This window comes from Corapipo altera, unplaced genomic scaffold (assembly GCF_003945725.1).
Source record: "Corapipo altera isolate COAL_440 unplaced genomic scaffold, ASM394572v1 178, whole genome shotgun sequence".
NCBI lineage: Eukaryota > Metazoa > Chordata > Aves > Passeriformes > Pipridae > Corapipo > Corapipo altera.
In genome coordinates, this window is record NW_020884983.1 from 1423806 (window position 1) to 1447904 (window position 24099).

The 24099-nt window shown below is 42.4% G+C and overlaps 1 long non-coding RNA gene across 3 annotated transcripts in view; it reads left to right on the forward strand.

Moving 5' to 3' along the window:
* The window catches only part of LOC113958007, a 119565-nt gene that overhangs the window by 62060 nt on the left and 33406 nt on the right, over nt 1–24099 (forward strand). The window lies entirely within an intron of this gene.

Here is a 24099-nt window from a genome sequence, read left to right on the forward strand (position 1 = left end):
TAAAACATCTATAACTCTGCAAAATGTGTCTCAGCTTGTTTACTAAGCGATAAGTATATTTTTAACGCATAGGTTTTGAAATTATTGGTGACTCCAGTTTGACAAACAGCCTTTGTGGGGTACTTTAGTTATTTCTTTATTACTTATATATGAACACCATTTTAATTTATACCTGTGTCTCTTTGTCTGAAAAGTTTTAAGTAATTCTGCAGGCTTGGTTTTTATAGACATTCAGTGTTAAGAAAAAAAAAAAGAGTAGTAGAACATGTGTCAGGCATCTGCAATTCCTTCAGCATCATGTTTTCCACACTGATTTAATAGCTATTGAGTCTCCTCAAATGTCCTTGTTTCCAAGACCTGTTTTATGGTAATAAATCATCTTGGCTGTAAAATTCTTGAAATGATTCAGTAGGGAGACCGTTTCCTTAGCACATTCCCTGAGAGATCATAGATAAAAATGTGGAAAAGTCTTTAACCTGGTCGACTTTTCCCCTGCAATACGTGTGGTCACTGCTGGAAGCGATAACGAAATCACCAGCATTTGTTCTGGTGAACTGCTGTTGTCCAGTTTTATTTCCTGGTAACTTACAGTGATTTTTCTGTTAGAGATCCTAAATTACTTGGAGAAATGCCAAGCCAGGTAAAGAATAAAAGCTGTGGGGTGGTGGGATGCTACTTTCCACTTAAAAAAAGGTCTGACTCAAAATTCACATTAAAAATACCGATGAAATTACCAAAGGCATCCTTAATATCCTTATCCATTTCCACATGAGGGTGGGGATGGTGCAGTCCTTGGGGCAGTGTGATCTAAAGAATGCTCAGGCATGTGAGGATGGTTAAGTTGTGATACTTGATCCATCACTTTTTGGAGGGTGGTCAGGCATTACATAACCTGTGGGGCTTTTTGACACCTGGAAAAGGCTGTTTAAATTGGGCATGACTTACTGGGAACAGGTAAGAAAGGAATTCAGCCAAGTGTCCATAAGGAGTTCTACGTATTAGGTCTCCAAGGCAATCCGTTACGTTGTTCAACTGGAATGCCACATGTGCAAAGAAAAGGGAGTTGGGTTTTTGACCAAAACTCTCTGCACAGCTGGAATTCCAGGTTAAAAAACCAGACTAGAGAGGGGTTCAGGGAGAGATGACATCCCTTCATCTTAAAGTTTGTATCTTCGTGAATTACTGCTGTTTTCCTTGTGTGGTGTTTTCCAAGCTGAACATCAAATACGGTTGCCCAGAGAGGTTGTGGACTCCCCATCCCTGGAAGTGTCAAGGCCAGGTTGGATGGGGCTTGGAGCAACTTGGTCTAGTGGAAGGTGTCCCTGCCTGTGGCAGGGGGTTGGAACTGGATGGTCTTGAAGGTCCTTCCAACCCAGACCATTCTGTGATAATGGAATCGTCCTTTAGGTTGTTTCTCTCTCAGGGAAGCAGTAAATTCTGGGATTAGTTCTTGCATGGGCATTTCCTTAAAATAATCAGGCTTTGTGTTCTGGGATTCTTGATTCTTTTTCCTACCTCAGGACAGTAAATAAAGCTTTGCATCTAGCCCAAGATTTGTAGCAGATTAATGTATTAAATTAGATTAAATCTCTTGCATTTGTTTTGGAAAAGGGAACCTTGTATTCTTACAAACCTCACCTGCCAAACAGAGATTTCTGTTTAAACTGTGCGTTTTAATCAGGTGCTTCTACTGCAAGGCATAAACCTTAGGTTTTTCAATTGTGTACTTTAAGTAATGATCTGAAATAGCTTTTGTTGTAGTCATGATAGTAGTCTCTGCTCAAAAGGTGGGCTCCAAGATTCCATCTGCCCTGCAGGATCTTGGCAAGAATATGTTGTGTCATGTCAGTGTATCCATCCCAGTTCATGTCTTACAGAAAAAAGAGGTAATACCAGGCACACAGACATGTTTAGGGTTGGTAGAAAAATTTCCTGTCGTAGTCCTGTTTAAATGGTTGGTTGTGTGAAGATGGAGGGTGGTCATAAGAAGGGACCAGATCATTAGAAGCTTTCTGCTGGCTAAGAGCTCTGCCAACTCTTGTTCCTTCCACAGAGTTGCTCTGTCAGTTGTGTTTGTCCCATGTACCTGTGAAATGAGGGCACCACGGCTGCTTCAACTTTCAGGCACAATATTAATATTTTAACTCTTTGGCAGTATCTGACCTCAAGAGACAACCCACTCCTTGCCCATCTGTGAGCAAATAGGTGACTTGGAGCATATTACCCTTTACTCTGAATGACAGAGAGAGTTTGAAGAGAAAAGGACAGGCAACAAGGGTAAATTTTCCTCTTCAGATATCCTTTTGCTTCTGAGAAGGTCCACAGGCGTGGATGGCATAAAAAGAGACAAACCCCAAAGAGGTCAGTGTTGTTGGAAGTGTGGGGAGTAGCCATTCCCACAGGCAGTGGGTATTCAAAAGAAAACTCTCCATCTGACAGTGCTGTCTTCTGGATGACTTAGAAACATAAAAAACACAACTTGGTTTTAAAAGAGGGCTTTTAATTTATGTCAGATGTGAAAGTACCTGTGAGTTTGATGTGTGCTTTGCAGAAAGTGAGGAGCATGCTAAGATTAGTTTTTGATTTCCATTTTGTGACTTGCCTCTGTGGCTTGACATAGAAAACTCTGGCACCACCATTAACACTGAGAAATTCTGGTGTGTCTTGGTGTAGGAGCCATACAAGTAGGAACTGTGTGCTGAAGTGGTCTGTGTTACTGCATTTCACAGGGCTAAAAAATGGTCTGTCAGTGTTTTGGATAATTGTTTCATCTCTGCCTGCAGTGAAGTGTATCTAGACCTGAACAGATAATACATAAAATACATTGTACATTATGTTAATTCAGCAAATGGAAATATCATAAATATATATATTTAGCTGCATCTTAGCGCTTTTAATTTTCATACGGTTTCCAAGCAGTCTTTTCTCTCCTCGTAAGATAAAAAATGAGTGCTAGTTCAAACCTGTATTCAATGTGCCTACAGGAAAAAGAATTTACCTTTAAATAAAAATTTAGGACTTTTTTTCCCCCCCCTCTTTTCTTGGTTCTAAAATACTAAATCCTTTTATACTGTATGTGTCCAGAAGAGGAGATAATGGGTGAGGTACCACATCAAGAAAAAAAAAAAAATCTGTGGAGCTCAAAATTAACACTTAAAACTACATGGAAAATCTTTCTGGAGTGCAAAATAGGATTTAAGTTTTTTAAAATGAAAGGATGGTAGGACACAGAGATGGAGTCTGGAGATCCGTGTGCTGTTTGTGCTTCTCATCTGTTGCATAAGCTTGGACAAGCTGCTTTGCATTTTCCTGCTTCTCTTCTGCTGTCTGAGATCTGTGTGTTTTGCTTGCTGTTGGGAAAGCACTTCAAAATCTTCAATTAGTATTATCGTGGACTTCTCTAAGCTTACTTCAAATCCATTTCCTCCTCACTCTTCCCTTTCTAAAGACAAGAATAAATAGATTTTTTTTTTTCAAATGGCATCGATTGACTGATATTCTGCAGCTGCTTAAGGTAGGATTTAACTGGTGCTTTCTGTTGTCTGAGCATCCACTGAGCAGCTCCAAATCAAGAGTCCTGTTGGGTACATCGTGTCTCTAATTCTGTCAGGGATGTGGTCTGCCAGGAGGTACTTCCTTCTTGTTTTTAATCTGCAGCCTGGAGTTTCCAAACCTCCTGGAGTAACAGACCTTTGTAGGCGGCTTTGCATTCCCATTGGCTGATCTTACACGTAAATCAGCCGGATCTTGGAGCATTGTGGATGGGTGGCTGACCCAGGTGACACTGGAAACACAGTTTGTATCACCAGAAATCACTGTCAGGCTACAGATGTACTCTGCAGGGTCCTCTGGTGTGTGGCACAGCATTCATGTGAACATCTCATCACCTCCTGGCCCCTGGAGGTGCGGGGCCGATGGACCAAACTGGGGCACAGCGAGTGTGAACCTCAGTGCAGGGAGTTCTTGTCTGAGGTGCTGCTGCTCCTGCAAATGCAAGAAGTGAATTCAGGCAGGAATTTACACTGTGTGGGTGCAGTGGTTAACCAGGAAAACGCATCGATCCTGCGCAGCCAAGCACTCCAGAAATAGTTTAGTTTATAGAGTTAAATCACCGCACTAAGAAGAAACCACTCTCCAGTGAAACATCCGTGCCCAGAAGGAGCTGCCACACTGCTGGGCAGCTTTGCATTCTCCATTAATGTTACCAGTGTTCTGGCAAGGATCCCACGTAGGGAGCTGAGGAAGTGGATGGTATAAAAGCAGAACTCTTTGGGCTTTTTGTTCTGCCTCGATCCGTCAGCCCTTCCTGCGACTGTGCTGTGACAGAGCATCTGCATTCCACGTCTGGGGACACAAGGAGAGTGAACTCCTGAAGGACGTTTGCTGATCCCTGTGCTTTGGTTCAGGGGTGTGAAAAGCCCTGCAGGCTGTACACAAGCGAACTGTAATTTATTTTAATTAAATACAATAGCTGCACACACACTGCAGAAGGGATAAGACAGGGATTCCCCACCTCTGATTTATCGTCTTGCTGCTTGGATTTCTTTGCTATTGTCTTCCCACTCACAGATTTATGTGGAGATGTCTCATCCTCTCCCTCCTGTGCTGTTAGCATTGGCATCTGTCTTTTGAAATACAGCAAATTTTCTGAGATTTTTCAGTTGTTGAGAAGCCTTTCCTGCTGTATGATAGTGGAGGCATCCCTGCCCTTCCTGACACACATACCCCTATGCCACGTTTATTTTAAATAGAGAGCTACAGGAAGCAGAATCCTGATCCCTTGGGAGCCTTCTCATAGCTGATTTTCATTTTTTGAATGAGGGAGCTCGGAGTACCCACCCTGGGGCTGGCAGGCAGCCTGGCAGGAAGCCGGACAGACTGGCCTGCTGGCCAATCTTGTTGCCTTTTATAGAGCTTTTTTGGTGAAATCAGCACATTTCCATGCAATCAGTGCTTTGCAGTGTAAAATTGTTCTGTGTTTGGAAGGTTTTTGAGCGGCTCTGGTTTTAGATTGCAGCTTGTGACTTTGGGAAATGGTTGACTAATTTTAATAATTACTAGAGATGATTTTGTGAGAAGAGATACTAGGTTTCTGGTGAAGAAAATCCTCTTGGAAGGATGTTCTTCATCCAGTGTGAGGGATTGCCTGATGCATGTCACTGTTCAGGGAGGTGAGTTGGCTGGCAAGGGCCTTGCATTCCCCATCCACAAGTCTTTACACAACAGGAACTGTTTCTGATAAAATTGCTGCCCAGTGTTTTCCCTTTTCTTAAAACGGCTTACTTGGGGGAAATCCAAATCATGTAGGACCTGGATCTCCCACCTCTTTTGGCAGGGCAAAGTAATAGTAGTCAGTGGGTAAGTACAGCCTGGGAGAAGGGATGGAAACCTTTAGGTCTGGAGGACAGTGTGTAGCTGCATTCCATCTACACAGCCTGGAGCTCAGTCAGGACTCCTCCTCCCTTGGGCCATGGAAATGCTGGGAGGAAGCTGAACCTGCATTCCCAGGGTACTGCACTGCTGCTGAACAAGGTTGGCATTTCCTGGACTTCTTGAGCCTCTGATGTAAAACCCCTCAAATCCACCGGCACAGCAGATCCATCCGTCTGGCATTTCAGACAGATCAGGCTGATCTTGAATGTGTTTTCTCTCTTAATTCCCTTTCAGTAAATGAATCTGCCTCCTTGGAAGGTTCTTTGCATTAGGAAGCATTGTGAGGCTGTGAGTTTACAATGAATCACCAATTAGCAGTTCCGTGGAAATAATTTCAAGTAAAATCAGACTTCGTTTAAGTAGCTGCTGCTTTCTGAAAGAACCTGAATGTGACCTGGATTGTCCAAAGCAGCTCCTGTTGTAGTGGTCTCTGAGTATGTCCTTAGAACAGATCTGATGTTTACACAAACATTACAGATCGTCTGTGTAATTTTACATGGACCACTCTTAAATGAAATGCACTAGGGAAAGATATATTTGAAAATGCAAAAGACTTTTTGTTTGTATGTTTGGGGTTTTTTTGTTGGCTGTTGGATCTCCAGTGTTTGCACAATCGCTGTGTGAAAGCTGAGTGCATAAATCCCATTGGAGGGGAACCCACACGATAACCAAGAGCACCAGTAAAAAAGTAAATAAGGAAACTCTCCCATTGTGTAATTAGTCTGAATAGGTTCGCTGGGTTCTTGTGTGCATGGATTGTAACTTCACAAGATCCCATCCACATACAGAATAGATAAGTAGTTCCTGAGAATAAAACTTGTATAATAGGAACGTTTGGCCTTTGTATCCAGAGGCTAAACTGATTGAACAAACATCAAATATTGACCTGCAAACTGGTTTTTTCCATACCCAAGAGGCGTGAGTCAGATTTTGCTGAATGAGTCAAATCTGTCCTCAGATTCATTTGAAGACACTCTGATGGATGTATAGCTTGGACCAGTGTTATGCATAGAAATGGCTTGTGAAGGTGATTTAGTTTGCAGTATCCCTGCGAGAGGGAAGGGGCACAGGGTGGACAGAGGCAATGGGGAAGCAGTTCAGGTGTGCCTTCGTGCCTCAAAGGGCAGGGAATCCTCCTGCAGCGTGGAAGGGGGACACAGATTCCCTGTGGGAGTCATCCAGGGCCTGAGAGATGGTTAATGTGTGTGTGCTGCTCCTTGGAGAGGCTACTCAGCTGTGCTCCTGAGCCTCACAGGAGGGTGATATGAGGGTGAAGGTTGTCCCTGGGCTTTAAACAAACAAAAGGCCTACTTGCCTCATCCCTTGAGATGCATGTTGGGCTTCCAGACACAAACTCTCTAATACCTTCCTGGAAATAAATCCCTTTCCCTTTGCTCTGCATTCCTTCCCTTTATCTTCACCTGGCCAGCATTCCTGTGCATAAAGCTGTCCTCCCAGGTCAAGTGTCTGGAACTGCCACCCTTCACCAGGATGTGACTCCTGCATGGTTTGCTGGTTGTGTCATGCAGGAACACTCCCTTTCCTCGGGAGGAATTACATGACCATTGAACTTCGAGGCACAGGCACCTTCCAGGTCTCAGTTTCTTCTCCTCTGTTCCCGTGTTTAACCCTCCCTCTGAGAAATCTCTCTTTGGATTGTGACTTTTGGACCAGGAAACGAATTTGATGGCTCCATTCTCAAACATCAGTCTTTGACTGGCCGAAGTCAACATCCTAATATTGTGCTCAGAAGAGTGACTAATCCCTCCTGTCTTTAATGAACTAGTAGACAGGCATGTGTTTATATTCCCTATTCCTGTGTGTAATCAACCTAGAAAGAATTTTTTAGATTTGCTTTTTTTTTTCTTCCACGGTTTTTTGGTGGGGACCCAGAGGAAATGAGTGATGGAATTCAAATGCAGCAGTTGAAAGATTTTTGCCATTACTTATTCGTGGTACAAAGATGGGTTGGCAGCATCAGATACATGATATGCACAATCGCTTGTAGGTGTCTGGCTGATTTTAATTCTTCCCGTAATTCAAACCAGCCCTGAGTTGTCTTCACTCTCAGTGAAAAACGTCATGGTTTTAGAAGTTTATTGGGTTTAGATCATTCAGATCTTCATTATCTTTTCTAATTGATTTTGATTTATAAGATGATGATTGTAGAAGAGTGGAATTCAGGAGATCAGCAAGCAATCCTGTCACTTTTTTCTTTTTTTTTTTTTCCTCTATTTTAATTCTGACAAAGTTTTGTGAAACGTACAGTGTTTGAAAGGTGTTTTTACTTTGTGCTCTTCTTACTCCTTTTCTGTCTAGTTCCTTGCTTGAATTCCATCTCAGTGAGTATGTGACTCCATTACCCTCCTTCACTTCCAGTCTGCCAGTAATCTCTGAGTTAATTAGCAAGAAGCCGAGAGCAATAGGTTTGAGGTTTGTCATGCTAAGATATCTTTTTGGGAAACTCTGTGTTCCAGTTGGGGAAAGTAGCTTTTGCCTAAGGGAATTTAGAAGTCTGCTTCGCTGTCATGCTGACCTGCAAAGCTGTTTCTCTCTCTGATGTTCATGTAAATTTTTATTCCTAAGGAATTTAACAAGATTCACCATCGGCAGTTGCCTCTCTCTGACAGCTGCTCAAGAACATAGTTTAAAGTAAGCCTGTAATTTTTGGCACCTGTAGCTGAGTAAGATAAATCCAGTCCTGATCCACACCAGTAATCTAGTCGCTGTTGTATGGATGAAGATTCTTCCAGAAGGTGTTTTGTGTACATGAATGCTGTATCCTATTCACTGCAGATGGTTAAGGGTGCTGGAGTGACTCCAGGGAAGACAGGTTTATAATTCAGCACTTTTGTTCAGGATTTCTCAAACAGAACCACTTCCTGGACAGTATGATAAACAGTTACTTTAAAAAAAAAATAGAAGAAATATTTTTATCTTGTTTTAAATCTTTCTTGGGGTTGCTGCCACACATGCTGGAAACAGATCTGACTGTTTTGAAGTACAGGAAAATACCTGAGGATCTGGAGTTTGAAGACTATTCAGAAACACTTTATGGAGTGCCGGTTGTATTTTTAACCACATATATTATTGCTCAGCTCTTTACATGAAGTGTGGCCCGTGTTCTCTTCTGAGTGTTCAGGTAGCCCAGAGAAATCTGTGATAATTGACTTTTTAGCATTTTACTACATTTTTTTATCCGGTACCAGTGTCTTCATTGAATCTGTGTGTCATTTTTAAGCATACAAATAAATTATATTCTGCTGAAACACTGGGCAGTATCAGAAAGCCCATGTATAAAATTCACCCAGTTGATTCATATTTTGTTACTACGGTGTCTGAAATAGAGATGAGGTTTCTGACTGAAGAAAGTGAATTACCGTTATGGTTGTGTTGTCTGCAAACATGATATGTGTGTTTTACCAAGTGCTTGTCAAAAAGGGAGTAGAGTCCTTCAGTATTTAAAAGAGGGCATCGCATTAAAAGTGAGCTCATACCGCAAAGTCTTTTTTCTCTGTCCTCTCTTCCATTTTTAGGTCAGATGATTCAGGTTTTCTTCGGTGCTTTTAACCTTTTGCCATCTGATTGAGCTGCTCAGGAGACAGTAGAGCTGGGAGAGCTCTGTTTCACTGTCTTACAATGTTTGCTTTTGGTTTCTTATCCCTTTGTTACTCCCCATTTTTCCTTAGCAGTCAGGTGGCATCCCAGTAAACATTCCTTTTTAGTTTCCCTTTCACCTCTGACACTTCTTCTACTATAAAAGTTCTTATGTGAGATAGGGAAAAAAAAGATCTGTAGCTCATGTAATATATCAACTTTTCATGGAAATGTAGATTTAATTGCTGGCAACAGAGCAAAAAACAGACATTTACTGTTTTTCACTGTCATTTGAACAAAAATTTCCATACCTTGCTGCATGTTACATCATAAAATCATAGAATCCTCCTATTTTGTTCCCCAAATAATAAAGTGAGTGGCTGTTCTAACTTCCTTTGTGAAACACAAGAGAGAGTTTTTGATGCACTCGTAGACTATTTTGCCTTTTAATACTTTGAAATAGATTTTAAAACCTTCATAGGGGTGTGTCAGTGTACAAGAGTGTGTAGCTCAGCAGTGAGTAGCTGGGTTGTTGGGAGGCAGAGTGGTAGAGGTGGCAGAAGCATATTTAAAAATACCCTACAAATAGTTCATGTGGTTCTTCTCTGGTACAGAAATTCTTCATTGATCAGACCTGAAACCATGGCTGTGTCTGAAAAGCAGAGGCTAAATTTTGATGTTTAAAATGGCTTTAAACTCTTTGCGGAGACTAAATATTTTATTGTGCTTTGAACAGCATAAATCTGTCAAAGGCAGCAGAGTTAGAGCAGACCCACATCGCTGTAAGTGAAAGCTGAATTTGGTCCTTCTCGTTCTGTGCTTTTTAGTCATGTGATAATCTTTCCATAAATCATGTACTTGAAGGGTTTTCTTACTTCCTGCTTTTACCAATCAGCTCGTGTAAAATGCAGATGAACCCAGCTTCTCGTTTATTAAGCATAAGCAGAACAGCCCCCTCCAAATCCCCTCTGGTCACACCAGCCCTGTTTTCCCCCCATTTGAAAACAAGACAGCGAGAATGACAAACTTTGACTAATAAAGTGGAGTTTTTTCGGTCTCCTCCCTTTCTTATTCTGACCTGTACTTCGCTTTCGTTATAAAGTGAACGTAGAAATTACCCTGTGGGAGTGGTGAAACTGCAGCAGAGAAACAAAAACTATTTGGATTCATCTGAAAGCTGTTCATTCGCTTGCTCCTCTTTTTATTAACGGCTCGAAGCGTGCAGCTTGTCTGGTTCTGACTGCGTGTCTGTCAGCAAGAGCAGAGGTAATCCTGTGTGTATCTCTTTCCTTTTAATAGGGCTTTTAATTTTACCAGGAAAATTAGTTATATGTTTATGATAATCTGTTATTTTAACTGAGTTAATTACGTGCTGCCCGATGGGCATGTTTTATTGATCTCAGCAAGCTCCTTTTTCCAGTAACTTTCATTTTTTGAGTAGAGGAATTGGGTTTTTAGATTCAGATCCACGTTATACAGGTGAAATTCCCAACTCTCTCCACTGGAGGTTGCAAAGCAGCTTCTAGCAGACATCAGCAGCCAAAATTTAGTCTATAATGTTGGTTTTTGGGTTTTTTCTTAATCATCCACATATTCCAGCATGAACATCTCTGTGTGCTCTTGGTCTTGCCAGCACTTTTCGTGTCGGGGAAAGTACATTACTGTAAACTGATGAGCAAGTTTTTGTTGCTGTTTGCTCTGGCAGGATAAGATATTTTTAGTAAGTCATTTCAGAAGCGTTAAGAACTTCCTGATACTTTTTCTTGTTAATTCGCTGCAAACCGAAAACGCGGGATTGGCAGCGTTTTAATTCCGAGAGGATCGTCCTCACAGGGCACGGGAAGTGTTTTCCTGGTCCCTGGCTGGGAGTGCAGGTTGTTGGAGTTATGAGACCAGTGGTGTGTTAACGACCAAGGAAAAGTTTGGTTTGGCTGGTGGCTGAAGCAGTGCTGGCAAAAACGCCTCCAAAATATCGCCGAGTAATTTTGTTCTCCTCAACGCCTGTGCAAGGTTTTTGCATGGGGGGAAGGAAGGAAGGACAAACGGAAATACTTTAGATTTTGATACTATTACCTTAGGTAGCCACTTCTGGAACTCTTCCAGAAATCTTACTGGGTGTATTTCTGTTTTCTTTAAGTGAAACATTTCCCAGAGTGTTAATCCTAGAAAGTCTTGGGTTTTCCTGCTCGTGTAGCACCAACAAACATGCTTTGAGTGTGTCTGCAGAGGGAAGTGGTGGCTGTATGGAAAGGGGCAAGGTGACAAGTTTAAAGAGGCACTAGGAAAGAAGGACCCTCTGTTTATGTGCTGTGGTTTTAAAAAATATTACTAAGTACTTAATAATATATGTAAGTGTGGTTTCTGATGTTTGCATTAGTTTAATGGTTCAAATACAGGTCTGTTTGCCTCTGAAAATGCAGATTTTCTGAAGTGCTTAGTGACATCTGTGTTTGTCAGTCCTGAGGACTTTGAAGAAAGGCAGTCAGCTGTTTCGAGCTGGGAAAATGTACATCAGAACTCTTAAGTTAAAAGGTTAAAATTAGAGTTCTGTGCCTGTGATTTTGGCCATGTGTTTGCATTCTTCCGTGTAGCAGTTTCCTATCTGGAAAATTAGGATTAATAATGCCTACCAGTAAATGTGATGCTTAGGGACGTGGTTTAGTGGGGGACCTGGCAGTGCTGGGTTAATGGTTGACTCGATGATCTTAGAGGGCTTTTCCAACCTTAATGATTCTACTTCTCCTTCCTTATGGGAAGGAAACAGAATTAATTCATTCCTGTTGTGGTCTCAAGATAACCTGTAAGAGCTGAGAATTGCTACAACCAGGAATTCTTCCAAGTGACTGTAAAGATTTTACAAACAAGACATGATTAGTTACAATTAATGGTTAAACTCTTCTCCTATAACTTCTCGTGCCAGTACTCCAGTTGCTTCTGTTGAGTTGCTAGCTGATTAAAACGTAAAAGTAGGTTTGTTGAAGAGCAAAAAGTGTTTGCGTGCAGGACAGTAATTGTCATTAGCTAAATAAGATTTTATTTAAATTAAAACTGTGCAGTAATGCATGGCAAGGTGTGGGGAACTAGATGATCTTTTAAGGTCTCTTCCAACCCCACACCTTCAGTGACCAACTCAAGATAACAAAATTCTCGCAAGTGGATTTGCTGTCGTGGCACTTGTGTTCAATGATTAATTGCATGTGTTTTTTTTTTTTAATTCTTTTTAATGAGTATTTCTCCAGACTTAAGAAATGACTCAGCTATTTGAAATTTGGATTTCAACCTCTTTGCTCAAAAGTTTTTAAATGTCTTAACACAGATTTACTGGACGTATGAAGCTGTCAAAGCAGAAATGCAGTGTACAGTAGGTAACCAAGGTGGTACTGTCTCTTCTTGCTCTATTTCAGTTGGGGTTTAAAGTGGTAAATCAGTGAATTATTTTTAAAATATTTGTACTTTTGTAACTGATTTCCAAGTGGTTAAGGGAGGAAAGGTTGTCTTGTTATGCTGAAAAGGGGGACATGAGAAGAGCAGAGTTTTCCACTCCAGTCTTGTTCCTTGGCTTGCTGGATCATGCCTGGGACAGACTTTGTGTACCTTTTGTCAGTAAAACGAGGGTAATATTCAGAAATAATCAGAAATCCTTCAGTGATTCTAAACCCCACTAAACACAAGAGGTAGAAGCATCTGTAGAATTTTGTGCCAGTGTTTTAGACCAGCTTATAGAACAAAAATTTTGCAATAATGAGTTTGCACCTACATGCAACCAAAGAACGTGCCTCTTTCTTGTCTGTCCTTTCAACCTTCTCTTTAACCACAGCACACATCAAAGTATTACCAAAAAAACTGAGACTAAGAATTTATATTTGAGGAACCTTATCCATAGATGACTTCATGTTTGTTCCAGTCTTCCTTATTTTCAGGTTCTGAAACGCTTTCGTAACTTTTTCCATTCCCATCCCTGCCTTGAATCGAAGCCATTTTGAAAAACAAATTGTTTTGAATTATGTAACGAAAACTTCCAAAATTTACCTCCAGCTTTAACAACACTTTACTGCTACAGCTCTTTTTTCCTAATCTGCAGAAGAGAGCAAACGAAAATAAATAGAAGCTGGCATGTTTCTTCTTGTGCAGTTTTATTGGTGTGCATGTTTGTTCATTTGTCTGTTCACTTGTAGAATTCCATGATCTTACGAAGTGGTTTGCGGTTTGGTCTGAGTTGGTGAGACTTTCCTATTTTTCACATTTCAACCATTTCTGACATTTTAACGCAATAGAAACAATGCAGCAGAGGAGCCACAGTTTTTTTGAAAATAGCCATCAGATACATTGGTACCCTGTGTCACTGCTTGGAGAAGGTTTTTAAGAGTTTCTTGATGGATTTTTGAGCATATTTCAGTGAAACGTTTCAGAGGCAAATCCATTTGTATTTATATGTCCAATTGTCCAAAGCTTGTTAACAGATGGGTGACAGACATATCCCAAAATGTGGGTTTTATACACAACTCTGAGGAAGGTGGCTACAGCTCTTGCTGATTTTTATGAATAATGTCTGGGTAGCTGCTTTCAAGGGTTTACCCCTTAACTGCAGCTACACATCATGTTGTTTTCATGCTTTATATTAAAATAGAGGAAAATTTGGCTGTATCCTCAGCAGAGGATTGAGCAGCAGCATGTTGAATGTGGTTTGATAAGACGTCTGTGGCTGCTGGAACATGGATTTGAGTGTGGTGGCACAGCCGCAGCTTTATTTTCTTTTAAAGCAGCACTGCTACACGCTGGAACAATTCCACTTAAGCAAGAGGTCACATTGATCTGCACTGGAGTTCACTGGTCCTGAGGTCAGTAATGAACTGAAACAACCTTTCCTATTAATGGTGCCAGTGGAGGAGCTGGGAATGGCCTCCTGGAGTTTTCAGGGAAACTCATTGTTCACATAAACCCTGAGAAGGAATTTCCCTTCCTTCTTGGCCTGCTAGGTATGCAGTGAACCATACAGTTTACTTTTGCTACATACCATCTGCATTTTATTTTTGTTTTGTTTACTGACTTCCCACCCTTCAGGGTATCATTGTATTTTATATTCCACCTTTGTTCACAGCCTGGGATTTGCTGCTTATGTCGTGCAGGTTACTGGTGTTTGGAACAGAGCTAGTCATGGAAAAAATGAAAATTGGTGGAAATTTCACCTGCATTGTGTCTTCAGGAGAATGGACACGGAGTGCTTTGATTGTTTTGGGGCTGCTGTTGATAACCTGGGCTACTTGTGGTTACGTACTTTGTACTGTTCCTTCTCTCCTGAGGATGGAAGCGGTTTGTTTCTTCTCTGTCTAAAGAAGATCTGACGCTGATACACTGCAAGAATAACCCCAACACCCAGGATGCCAGTAGTGTGCTGCTGTTTGAGCTGGAGTGCTCTGGTGTGCACAGTCAGGGCAGTGACAGCTGTCAGACCTTGGGATGGTGGCTTTGCTGTGGCCAAGCACCAGAACAGCCATGTTGACTCTGGACTGAACAACCCTGGTGTTGGAGGCTTTGTGCAAAGACATAAACTGCTGTGCACAAACCCTCAAGGCTTGAGTACCGTGTTAGAGGAACATGGCTGGATCTGTGCCTCTCTGCAATGCCAAGGCCAAGCGAATAAAACCTCCCCAGGATGCCAGGAGAGCTGGCTTTGCAAAGAATAGTATTGTTATTGATGGTTTTTCATTAACTAGGTTACTCCAGCTTCCTGTTATCAGACATATTTGAGAGTTGAGTGTACTGTATTGTATCAAAGTTCCTTTCCCCTGCTTCATGGTCCAGAAGTTTGGCTTTTCTTCTTTTGAGATAGAAATAAACCATGTATTCAGTATCCCTGGTGATCCAAACATGGCCACATTGTTTTGAGACACAAACCTTTAGTGTCATTGCGGTCACTGTATGAGCTTCTTCAAAGCTGGGTGAGATTGAACAATTGGTTATTGTTCAGTGAGCAAAATTTCTTTTTTCTGTGGAGAATTTGCATCCAGCAGCAGTGTAGTGGTAGGCCTGGATGACCACATTTAGTAAAACAGTCTCCTACCAAGAGTCCTTGCTGTTAAGTAAATCAAAACATGTTATTTCACCTGGTGGCTTTTGGAAAATTAAGTAAAAGTTTTGTAATCGGATCCTCTGCAGATGCTAAATAGCACGTAGCAACAAAATCATTAGTCTCCTTATGTAAATCGTTTATATGCTGCTAATCCTTTTTTGTGGTGAAAAAAAGCATTCAGTGGGGTTTTAGTACGGGAAATTTTTATAATCCTGTAGTTACCAGTGCATTTGACTTCCATGATTTGGCTGACAAACCTACTGACAGATTTTAAATCTGAAGGTCCTACCTGAACCCAGCTGGAAGTTTGTCGTGTAGAATACTTCTCAAATGTCCTGTCACAGATGTGGAATAATCTAGATTACACAAAATGCAATTTCCTGTCAATCTTTCCGGAGTGGAATTCTGTCCTTCCCTGCAGAGTCCAGTACCTTTGTCCCCAAAATTCTGCTAAGGATCCTCTCCTCTTCATTTATACACAAGTCCTGAATCCTCGTTCTTGAAAACTTGTATGTTGAAACCTGAGAGAGACCCTCTGTGCCCTTAACCTTTATTTGCCGTGGAGAACAGCCAGCACATGCCAAAGCACTGGTGGAGAGTTTGGGATGTGATGGCCAACGTGCTCGCTGTACCAGGAGTGAAATCCCTGGGCTCAGCTGGAAAAATTTAACCCCAGAGCTCCAGATTTGTGTTGTCTTTTGTGGAGGAAGGTGTGAAAGAGGCCTGGTTCTCAAAGGATTAAGTTCTCAAGGTTTTAGAAGCCGTAAAGCAGATTTGTTCACATGTGCAGTGCTGTAACCTCTAACATGTTACCTGTGGAGCTTGGAGGGGGCTCAGGTAGAGGTTGAGTTGAAGTTGGGTGAAAACAGAGTTAGGGCTGACCCGAAGTCTGCACTTGAACTCTGGGGAATGGAATGACCTACTGAGAGCAGCGTGGTTGGGAGGAAGTGCATAGTCAAATTTTCCCTCAAACACTCAAACTGGGTAGTAAATAAGAACATACCGTCATTTTTGGGTGACCTTTCTCCAGCAACACTCATGTGGTGCTCTCTACATCCTTACTCTTTCCTAAGAGGAATTCATGGGGAAATAACCAAGGTATCACTGACTGTGCTAGTGTGAATTTGCTTATAGACACGTGAGCATGAGAGGTGTTACGAAATGGAACAAGTGAGGCGTAGGGAATGTTTGGATCCCAAGATGAAAATAATTTCAGAGAAGTATAGACAAGTTCGAAGCATTACCAGTAGAAGTGAAAGTTGGTAGGTCCTTTCCTTGCTGCCACCCAGTTCCCTACCTTTTGGCGGCAGAGAAGGGTTTTGGTTTGTTTTGTGTTTTTTTTTTTTCTCCATGAGACCCAAAAAACATGAACAAGCCTGCATGGATTTTTATAACATGATACTCACATCATGGGATCACAGAATAATTTAAGTTGGAAGGGACTTCACGAAGTCTCCAGTCCAACCTCCTCCTCAGAGTAGGATCAGCTTTCTCTTGACGTTTACCTGGTAGCATTGCTGGAAATGAAATTTTAGAAGTAGTTGTGATTATTTAGTTGTTGTAGTGAGAGAATATCTGGGAGATTAAAGGCCACTGGTCAGTGCTGTGGAAAGAGAACAAATAATTTCCAAAAGCAGGTGTGTGTTTTTGGGAAATGGAGGCAAAGAAGATAAAGGGAAGATCAGACACAGCAGTAATGAACTTCTTTTAACTGACCTTCCTGCATTTGTTTTCATCACCAAATATGTCTTTAACTAACCTGTACATGATGTCAGTATTGTGAACCCTTGCCACATCTTTATGATTAATCCAGGGCTTGGACCCTGCTCCAGTGCAGGATTTGTGCAGTGGGGTGGCTGCAAACAGAGCTAGAGTTGGTATAGAATAGGGATAGTGTGAATGGCAGGAGGACATGGGAGTTCCTCAGTTTCAGCAGAGATATGATTTGTACTGGGCTCAGCTGGACTGCACTGGAATTGCTGGAAGCATTAGAGATCTCCTGATAGATCCTCATCTAGCAAAGCATTTCAGTAATCGACATGAAATTAAGGTGTTGTGCATTGGGGCCTTAAATTTTAGTAATACTTATTTTTGAAATTCCTCCATGACCTGAAAGAACAAAAAATAATTATGCAAGTTTTATATGTCTGTTAAAAAAGTGGGTTTCCTGACTTCGTGTTTGGTGGACATGGTCACTCACAGAGTGGACTGACTTCAAAGAGTCTGAGTATTCCCAGTGATGACTGGAGAATGTTATTGCTGAATTTAAATGATAACTGAAGTGAAAATAATGTGGCACACATGTTGGACCTGGAAATAAGTGGAAGGCTGAATTTTTTTTTGTGTAACAAATGGAGCTAAGGAGGACAGGAGGGAATAATTCCTGGGTACCATCTGAGTCCAGTGGAGGGACATGGGTACACTTACTGAAAGAAAGAATGATATGACAAATCTTAGAAATACGCAGCAAATTTGGAAGGAGTTGAGATAAGCCCCTTGGAAAAGCAGAAAGTTGTACCTGTTAAAATCAGTCCTTGCTGTGAGTTGCAGGTCTCGGCACTACTTGGCACTGCCGTTTGTCCAGGGAGTATCTTGGCACGAGCTGGGCTTGACCAGGAAATTATTTTCTCTGGAGCTCAGTGTTGAGGGGAAGCAGCTTCGCTTCTCTTTGAAGGCACGTCTGGAGAAGGTGTATCACAAATGACTCTGCCTGAGTAAGTTGATAAAAATGTGTCTGGGTGACAATAAATGTTTTCAGCTTTGCCCTGAGCAGCCTCTGCCTTTGAAGTTCCTGTAGTTCCATTATATGATGTTTGCGTTGCTGGCAGAAGTATCTCAAACACATTTACAAGGCAACTTCTATGTTACTGAAAACTCAGGAGGTGAGATTTGAAATCTTATGTAAAAATGAGGACTCTGCTCTCAAAACTGGATTTACAAGATAAAATTCTCATTTATCCCAGTGGGTTTAGTCCATATTTTCCTGTGTAACCTTAGTAATTTCCCAGTTTTAATAAAATATCTATCCCTCCCAATTCAGACTCAAGCTGCAGAGGAATTTTGCTTCTTGTTCCATCGTCCCATCACTGGAGGGGAAAGAAGGAGAATATCTAAAACTCTGATTTATGACTGAATTGTGGGGGCAATGTAAGGTTTTAATCTTATTAATTATAGTGGTAGCAAGTAAAAATGGGCTGTGAATGAAGGCTTCATTAAAAAAATATTCTCAGTTGATTTAAGTTTGACCTCTGATGTATAGAAAAACTGATAAGAGGGATGAACAGTGCAGAAGAGATTTCTGGTGTCTTGAGTGTTTCATGGTGAGCAAAAATACGCAGACAAGGGTTTGGGAGCTGTTTTTTCTTTTTTTTCCTTTTTTTTTTTTTCTTTTTTCAAATTTTTTTCCTTGTAATTACATCTCTTTGCCAGATCTCTGTTTCAGGGAGATGTGTCCCATCGTGATGTTTCATCTGCAGGACAGTGGGGGTTACATTTACTTAAGGTTTCAGCATGCTGTCCTTCAGATCTTCCATGGGCAGGTGATCACAACACCTGATCCCCCTGTTATTTGGCACACAGGTACAGCAAGGAATGGGGTGGATCAAGGGAGTGTTGTTGAAGCAGTGTGGAAGCAGGTACCTGTTTCTAACCATTCACCTGTAACAGGTAGACAACAAAACAATGATGGGTAATGGCAGTGCAACCTTGTTAACAAGGTATTCTGCTACTAAAAGGCAAATATCCCTTCAGACCTCCCCTTCTGCTATGGGAAACAGCTGTTGCCTTTACACAGGGGGGTGTTGGGGCACAGACAGTTTGTAGGAATCGTCTGCAACCTCAAAGTAAAAGTTCAAACAGTGTAGCAGCACTGAGTGGATCAGGTGGGAAACCAGGATTCTGGCGATGCAGAGCCTGCTTTTGTCTTTGACAGTCATCCTGTTATTTGAGCACATCAGTCTCTTTCTCTGAGCATTAGCCTCCTGTTTTTTGCAAACTAAATCTAAAGGTTTCAGTTTGTGACTAAGGAGAAACAGCACAGGGATGTAGGGATGGGAAAGGTGGCTTTGGCTCTGTGTTGCTCATCAATATGAGTAGCATGAAAGATCATTCTCAGATAACAACAGGTGCTGAGGAGTCCACCAAATCCATCTGGCTCTCTGAGGTGGGAATAAAACAGAAATCCCTCAAATAGCTTTGATTCTAAAAAAAAGGAGATTTGCTAGAGATTTAACAGAATTAAATGAAGACTTCACTTTCTCCACCGTTTGTTTGGAGGGAGATAGGGTACAGCCAACACTGTCATCCATGGGAATGCAAAATGAGAATTGCAGGTAGGTAGGTGGATAAACAGGGACAAAAGCTGTAATTACTGCCTGCTGTTTGGAAAGCACCCTGGTGCTCTCCAGGCCTCCCAGTGCAGCAGTGAGATGCCAACCCACTGCAGAGGAGCCACAGCTGGGTGCCAGCGATTCATATCCATTTTGCGGAGTGGCTTTGAGATCTGCAGATGATAGAGCTGCTAAGTGTTGTTATGAATGATTCAGAGCTTCTGGCTCCTCTTCCCATACATGGATCATCAGACTGTCTTTCTCTGCCATTTTAAAATAATTGTCTGAATGACCTGAATATCTTCGAAGTAGTTTGAATGTGTGTTCAGGCGCTGGCTTTGGAAGTGAAGTCTTTCATCTGTTACACTTAACATTAATTTTGCTTCTTTAATGGGATTCTCTTTACCCAAATATACATGATTCGGCTTGCAGCCTGTTGGAGGTTGCTGTTCTCTTCCAGTGGTAATTTTGCCCGAGCATCTCCCAGTATGTGTTGGGAAACACGTAGGTAGCTGTTTGTGTGCCATCCCCTTCCACGGGCACAGGAACAATGACGGGTTTGTTCGGTTGTCTCTCGAACAATAGTTGGGAAAAACTCCATCCCGCCTGGCTGTCAGTTCTGTTGTTGCACTTTGCTCTTGGTGACATTACTGGTGGCAGCTAAATAAAGTTTATTAATTATTAGATGCTCTTTGACCGAGGATGTTTACTTTCCCTGGCAGCCAATCATACGCAGAAGAAGCTGCTAATCTACCATAATATAGTAATTTAGTTACGAGGGTTGGAGAGAGTGGAGTGGGTCTGTTTTTGTAGATGGGAGATAAATAAAAGAGAACTGAAAAGCTGGAGAGGAACTTTTGACAAGGGCACGTAGTGATAGGACAAGGGGGAATGGCTTTGAACTGAGAGAGGACAAGGTTAGATTAGATATGAGGAAGAAATTCCTTACTATGAGGATGGTGAGGCCCTGGCACAGGTTGCTCAGAGAAGCTGTGGCTGTCCCATCCCTGGAAGAGTTCAAGGCCAGGCTGGACAGGGCACTGAGCATTGTGGACTAGTGGAAGGTGTCCCTGCCCATGGCAGGGGATTGAAACTGGATGATCTTTAATTTCCCTTCCAACCCAAACCACTCTGTGATTCTGTGAATTACTGTTATGTTTTCGAGGTCTGATTCTGCACCAGCAGCAGAGAGGTCTGAAATTACAACCCCTCTGCCATGTTCCAGGTTACTGTGCTGCCTCAGAGGTCAGTCCTAGCACGGGGAGCAGTACTCCAGGATCATCCATTCCTTCCTACAGAGGTCCAGCTCAGACAGACTCCCGCTGGGCAGGGCCAGGCCTGTGCCACCGCCTCAGGACACGCACCCGAGCGCTGAGAGCTCATGTTACTTCCGCAGAAGTGATCCCTTTGGTTTCTTCAGAAAGCTGTTTATATACATGCGGTTGTCTGCTGAGCAGGGGGTCAGCGAGGGCAGCGAGGTTAAGGAAACACTGGTGCTAATTCTTCCTACGCTGAGAGCAAGGCTGAGCGTGGCCGCGGAGTTTCCAGATAAGATACATCAAACGCAGCCGTGCTGCAGAGGCCAGGGCAGTGTCACAAGTTTCAGCTCTACTCATTAATAGCCACGTCCTTGTGATTGTCCTTGGGAACTGTCCTCTTTGCAGTCAGCTTTGCCCTGCAAGGAGAGCTCAGCCCTGGATACTGTGCTAGAGAAACCGCCTCGTCTTCCCCCCAAGATCTCCTTCCATGACCATGTCCTCTCTTCCAAAATGCAATTAGGAGGCAGTAAACATGTTGTCTGTGGTGCTGAGGTGGAGACTTACTGGTGAACGTAGGTGAGAAATACAACCCAGAGCTAGTAGTGCACTTTGAACACCTTGCCCTTAACCGTAAGATTATTCCTTCTTCCTCACAAACATCCTTTTATTAACCTAAAAGGACATTGCATGATGAAATCCACTGTCTGCTCTTTAGGTTACTGTGTTTGCTTTCAAATTAGCGAAAATGGATCAATTACTTTCACTTTGTCCATTGGCAAATTCTTTGTCCATCTCTTTGCAGTTCTGCGCTGGGCCAGTGCTGCAAAATTTAGGTTGCAAGTTTGAGGAAGAAAATTCCTGAACAAAGACTGTAAGGGGCAGCACTCTTACTTGTGGTTTTCTGCTTAAATTAAGTACATAAAGTTCACACTAAAATCCTTATTTGAAAGCTTCTAGTTTTTTTACAGTAGTTTAAAGCAGCATTTGAGAACTGATTTTACTGTAGCTCATCTGACAGAGCTGTGAAATTCCCGGCTTCCCTTTTGTGAGGGAAAACATCCCAAGTAACTGCCTGGAATAAGTCAGATGAATCATGTCATGGAAGTGACAGTGTCTTTTCACTGACTATAAAGGGGTTCCCTGTGACTAACTCAGACATCAGCATCTGTGCTGCAGGTATTTAAATAGAAGTGAGGTTAATCCCACTCATGAAGTATTCTTCTTGCTTCCAGTTGGGATACAGCATATTGGGTGTTTCTTTGCTTTAGGAGGAAAATCTGAATCAGAATTCCAAGGATTCCGAGGATTTTTTAATTTATAGGTAATCTGACATTTTTTTCCCCACCAGGTTTTGCAGTGGAGGTTGTAATTATGCTGGTTAATTAACTTGTCCGTCAACTTACTTGTGGTTCTCACTTCAAAGCAGTCAATACACATGGTAGGTGGCTGTTGGGAAGAGACTCAGCATCATTCATGATCAGGGGATGGAGGGAATTTCCACACTATCCTGTGTAGAAAGTCTGACAGAATTGGGGTTGTTCAGCCTGGAGAAGAGAAGGCTTTGAGGAGATCATAAAGTCCCTTCCAGAACCTAAAGGTGCTACAGGAGAGCTGGAGAGGGACTCAACTAGGGCAGGTAGTGACAGGCTTTAAATTTGGCAGAGGGCAGGGTTAGGTTAGGTATTGGGAGGAAATTCTGTACTGGGAGGGTGGTGAGGTACTGGAACAGCTTTCCTAGAGGAGTTGTGGCTGCCCCATCCCTGGAAGTGTTCCAAGTCCAGGTTGGATGGGGCTCTGTGCAACCTGGTCTAGTGGAAGGTGTCCCTGCCCATGGCAGGAGGTTGGAACTGGATGGTCTTTAAGGTTTTTTTCCAACCAAAACCGTCCTATGATCCAGTGAAAACCTCTATTTTGGGACAGCCTACAGCTGTTCCTTTGGTAGCTCTGGAAACTGAGCTGCAACTGCAGTAATTGACATAATTTCACCAAATTCCTGGCATCTCTGCATTGGCATGTCCTTGGAGAAGTAGGAGCTGCATCCAAATTGCATACCCAAGGGGACTGGAAAAATTCAGGTGAGATTGTTGTGTCATTATGTTTGGAATTGGATTCTCTTGAGTTGTTTGTCCATTGAAATTAGAGGCCTTGCTGGAATATTTCAGCAGGATGCTACATCTACACATTGGTGTCTACAAACTCTTTGTTGGCAGAGTCTGCAGACATCAACACAGAAACGTGCCCTGGTGTGTTTAGAGGAATATTTGCCCAGCAGGTTCATACTGTTTAAACATGAGCATGTAGATACACAAATAGTGCCAGACTGATGGATCAGGAAAGAGCAAAATTCCCAAAGAGCAGTGTAGGATGGATGGTGCTACTGCAAGGCTTTCCTGTGCTCCCTCAGGAGTGTATTTTGATCCCTCAGCGAGGTTGATGGTGATGAGGCCAGTTCATGTCTCTGCTGGTTAATTTGGAGCATCTTTACAGGGCTAAATCCTACATATAAGGGAAGGAAAACAATTTATTTTTTTCTTGCTACAGTGCTGGGGCTGAGCTATTATTTCTTGGAAGAAGGAAGATGGTATTTCTTCTTCCACCTGGACAAGAAGCACTCTTTGCCATTGCCCTTGGGGGTCTATCAACAGCATCTCTTTCCTTCTCCGGTTCCAGTTGACAGTTATTTTTGCATTGACACGACTGCCAGTTCCAAGGACTGAGTCAGATGTTGAAGTGCTCGTAGTAAATCGTTAATCCTCATCTATTGAAGTTGCACAAGGGAGGGAATGTGGGGTGTGATGCCATGACAAGTACCAGCTCTGAGTGCCCACAGTCGTTACACTGGTGCTGAACCGACTTGTTCTTTTTTGAGGGAATGTTAGTTGGTTAGTTGGAATGTTAGTACATGCTTGTGCTAATGCACTTTCAAAGTGGGTTGAGTTAAATTAAGGAACTGGCAGCAGGAACAAGCCAGAAGCCTTAAGGAACTGGTGCTGCCAGGCTCTGGCATCCCTGCCAAGGCCAGTACCAGGGCACAGCTAGGTACACTCCAAAACGTGTCCTGCACAAGAGGTGACTTGCCCACGAGGCTGACTCAGTGTCATGGGCTGTTGTGTGTTTACTTATCTGCCATGGAGGTCTGTGGGACCTGAAGTGCCTGACACTTTTGGAGAAGTTACATCTTGCAACAGCCAAATGTATGCTGAGGGTTGGGTGCATCTTCCCCTGTGTTTTGGTGGTGCCCTGAATGTCTCCCTCCCATCAGTTCATGCCAGTGATGCATTGGAGAGGTTGTGGATGGGTTTTGGTCTGTGGAGCTCTTGGGGATGTGCAGAAAGCAGAGCATTGCTTGGCTCGGAGCGAAACTTGGTGTTGTGCCTCCAAAGGGTCAGCTCTCACCCTCTTTCCCTATTTT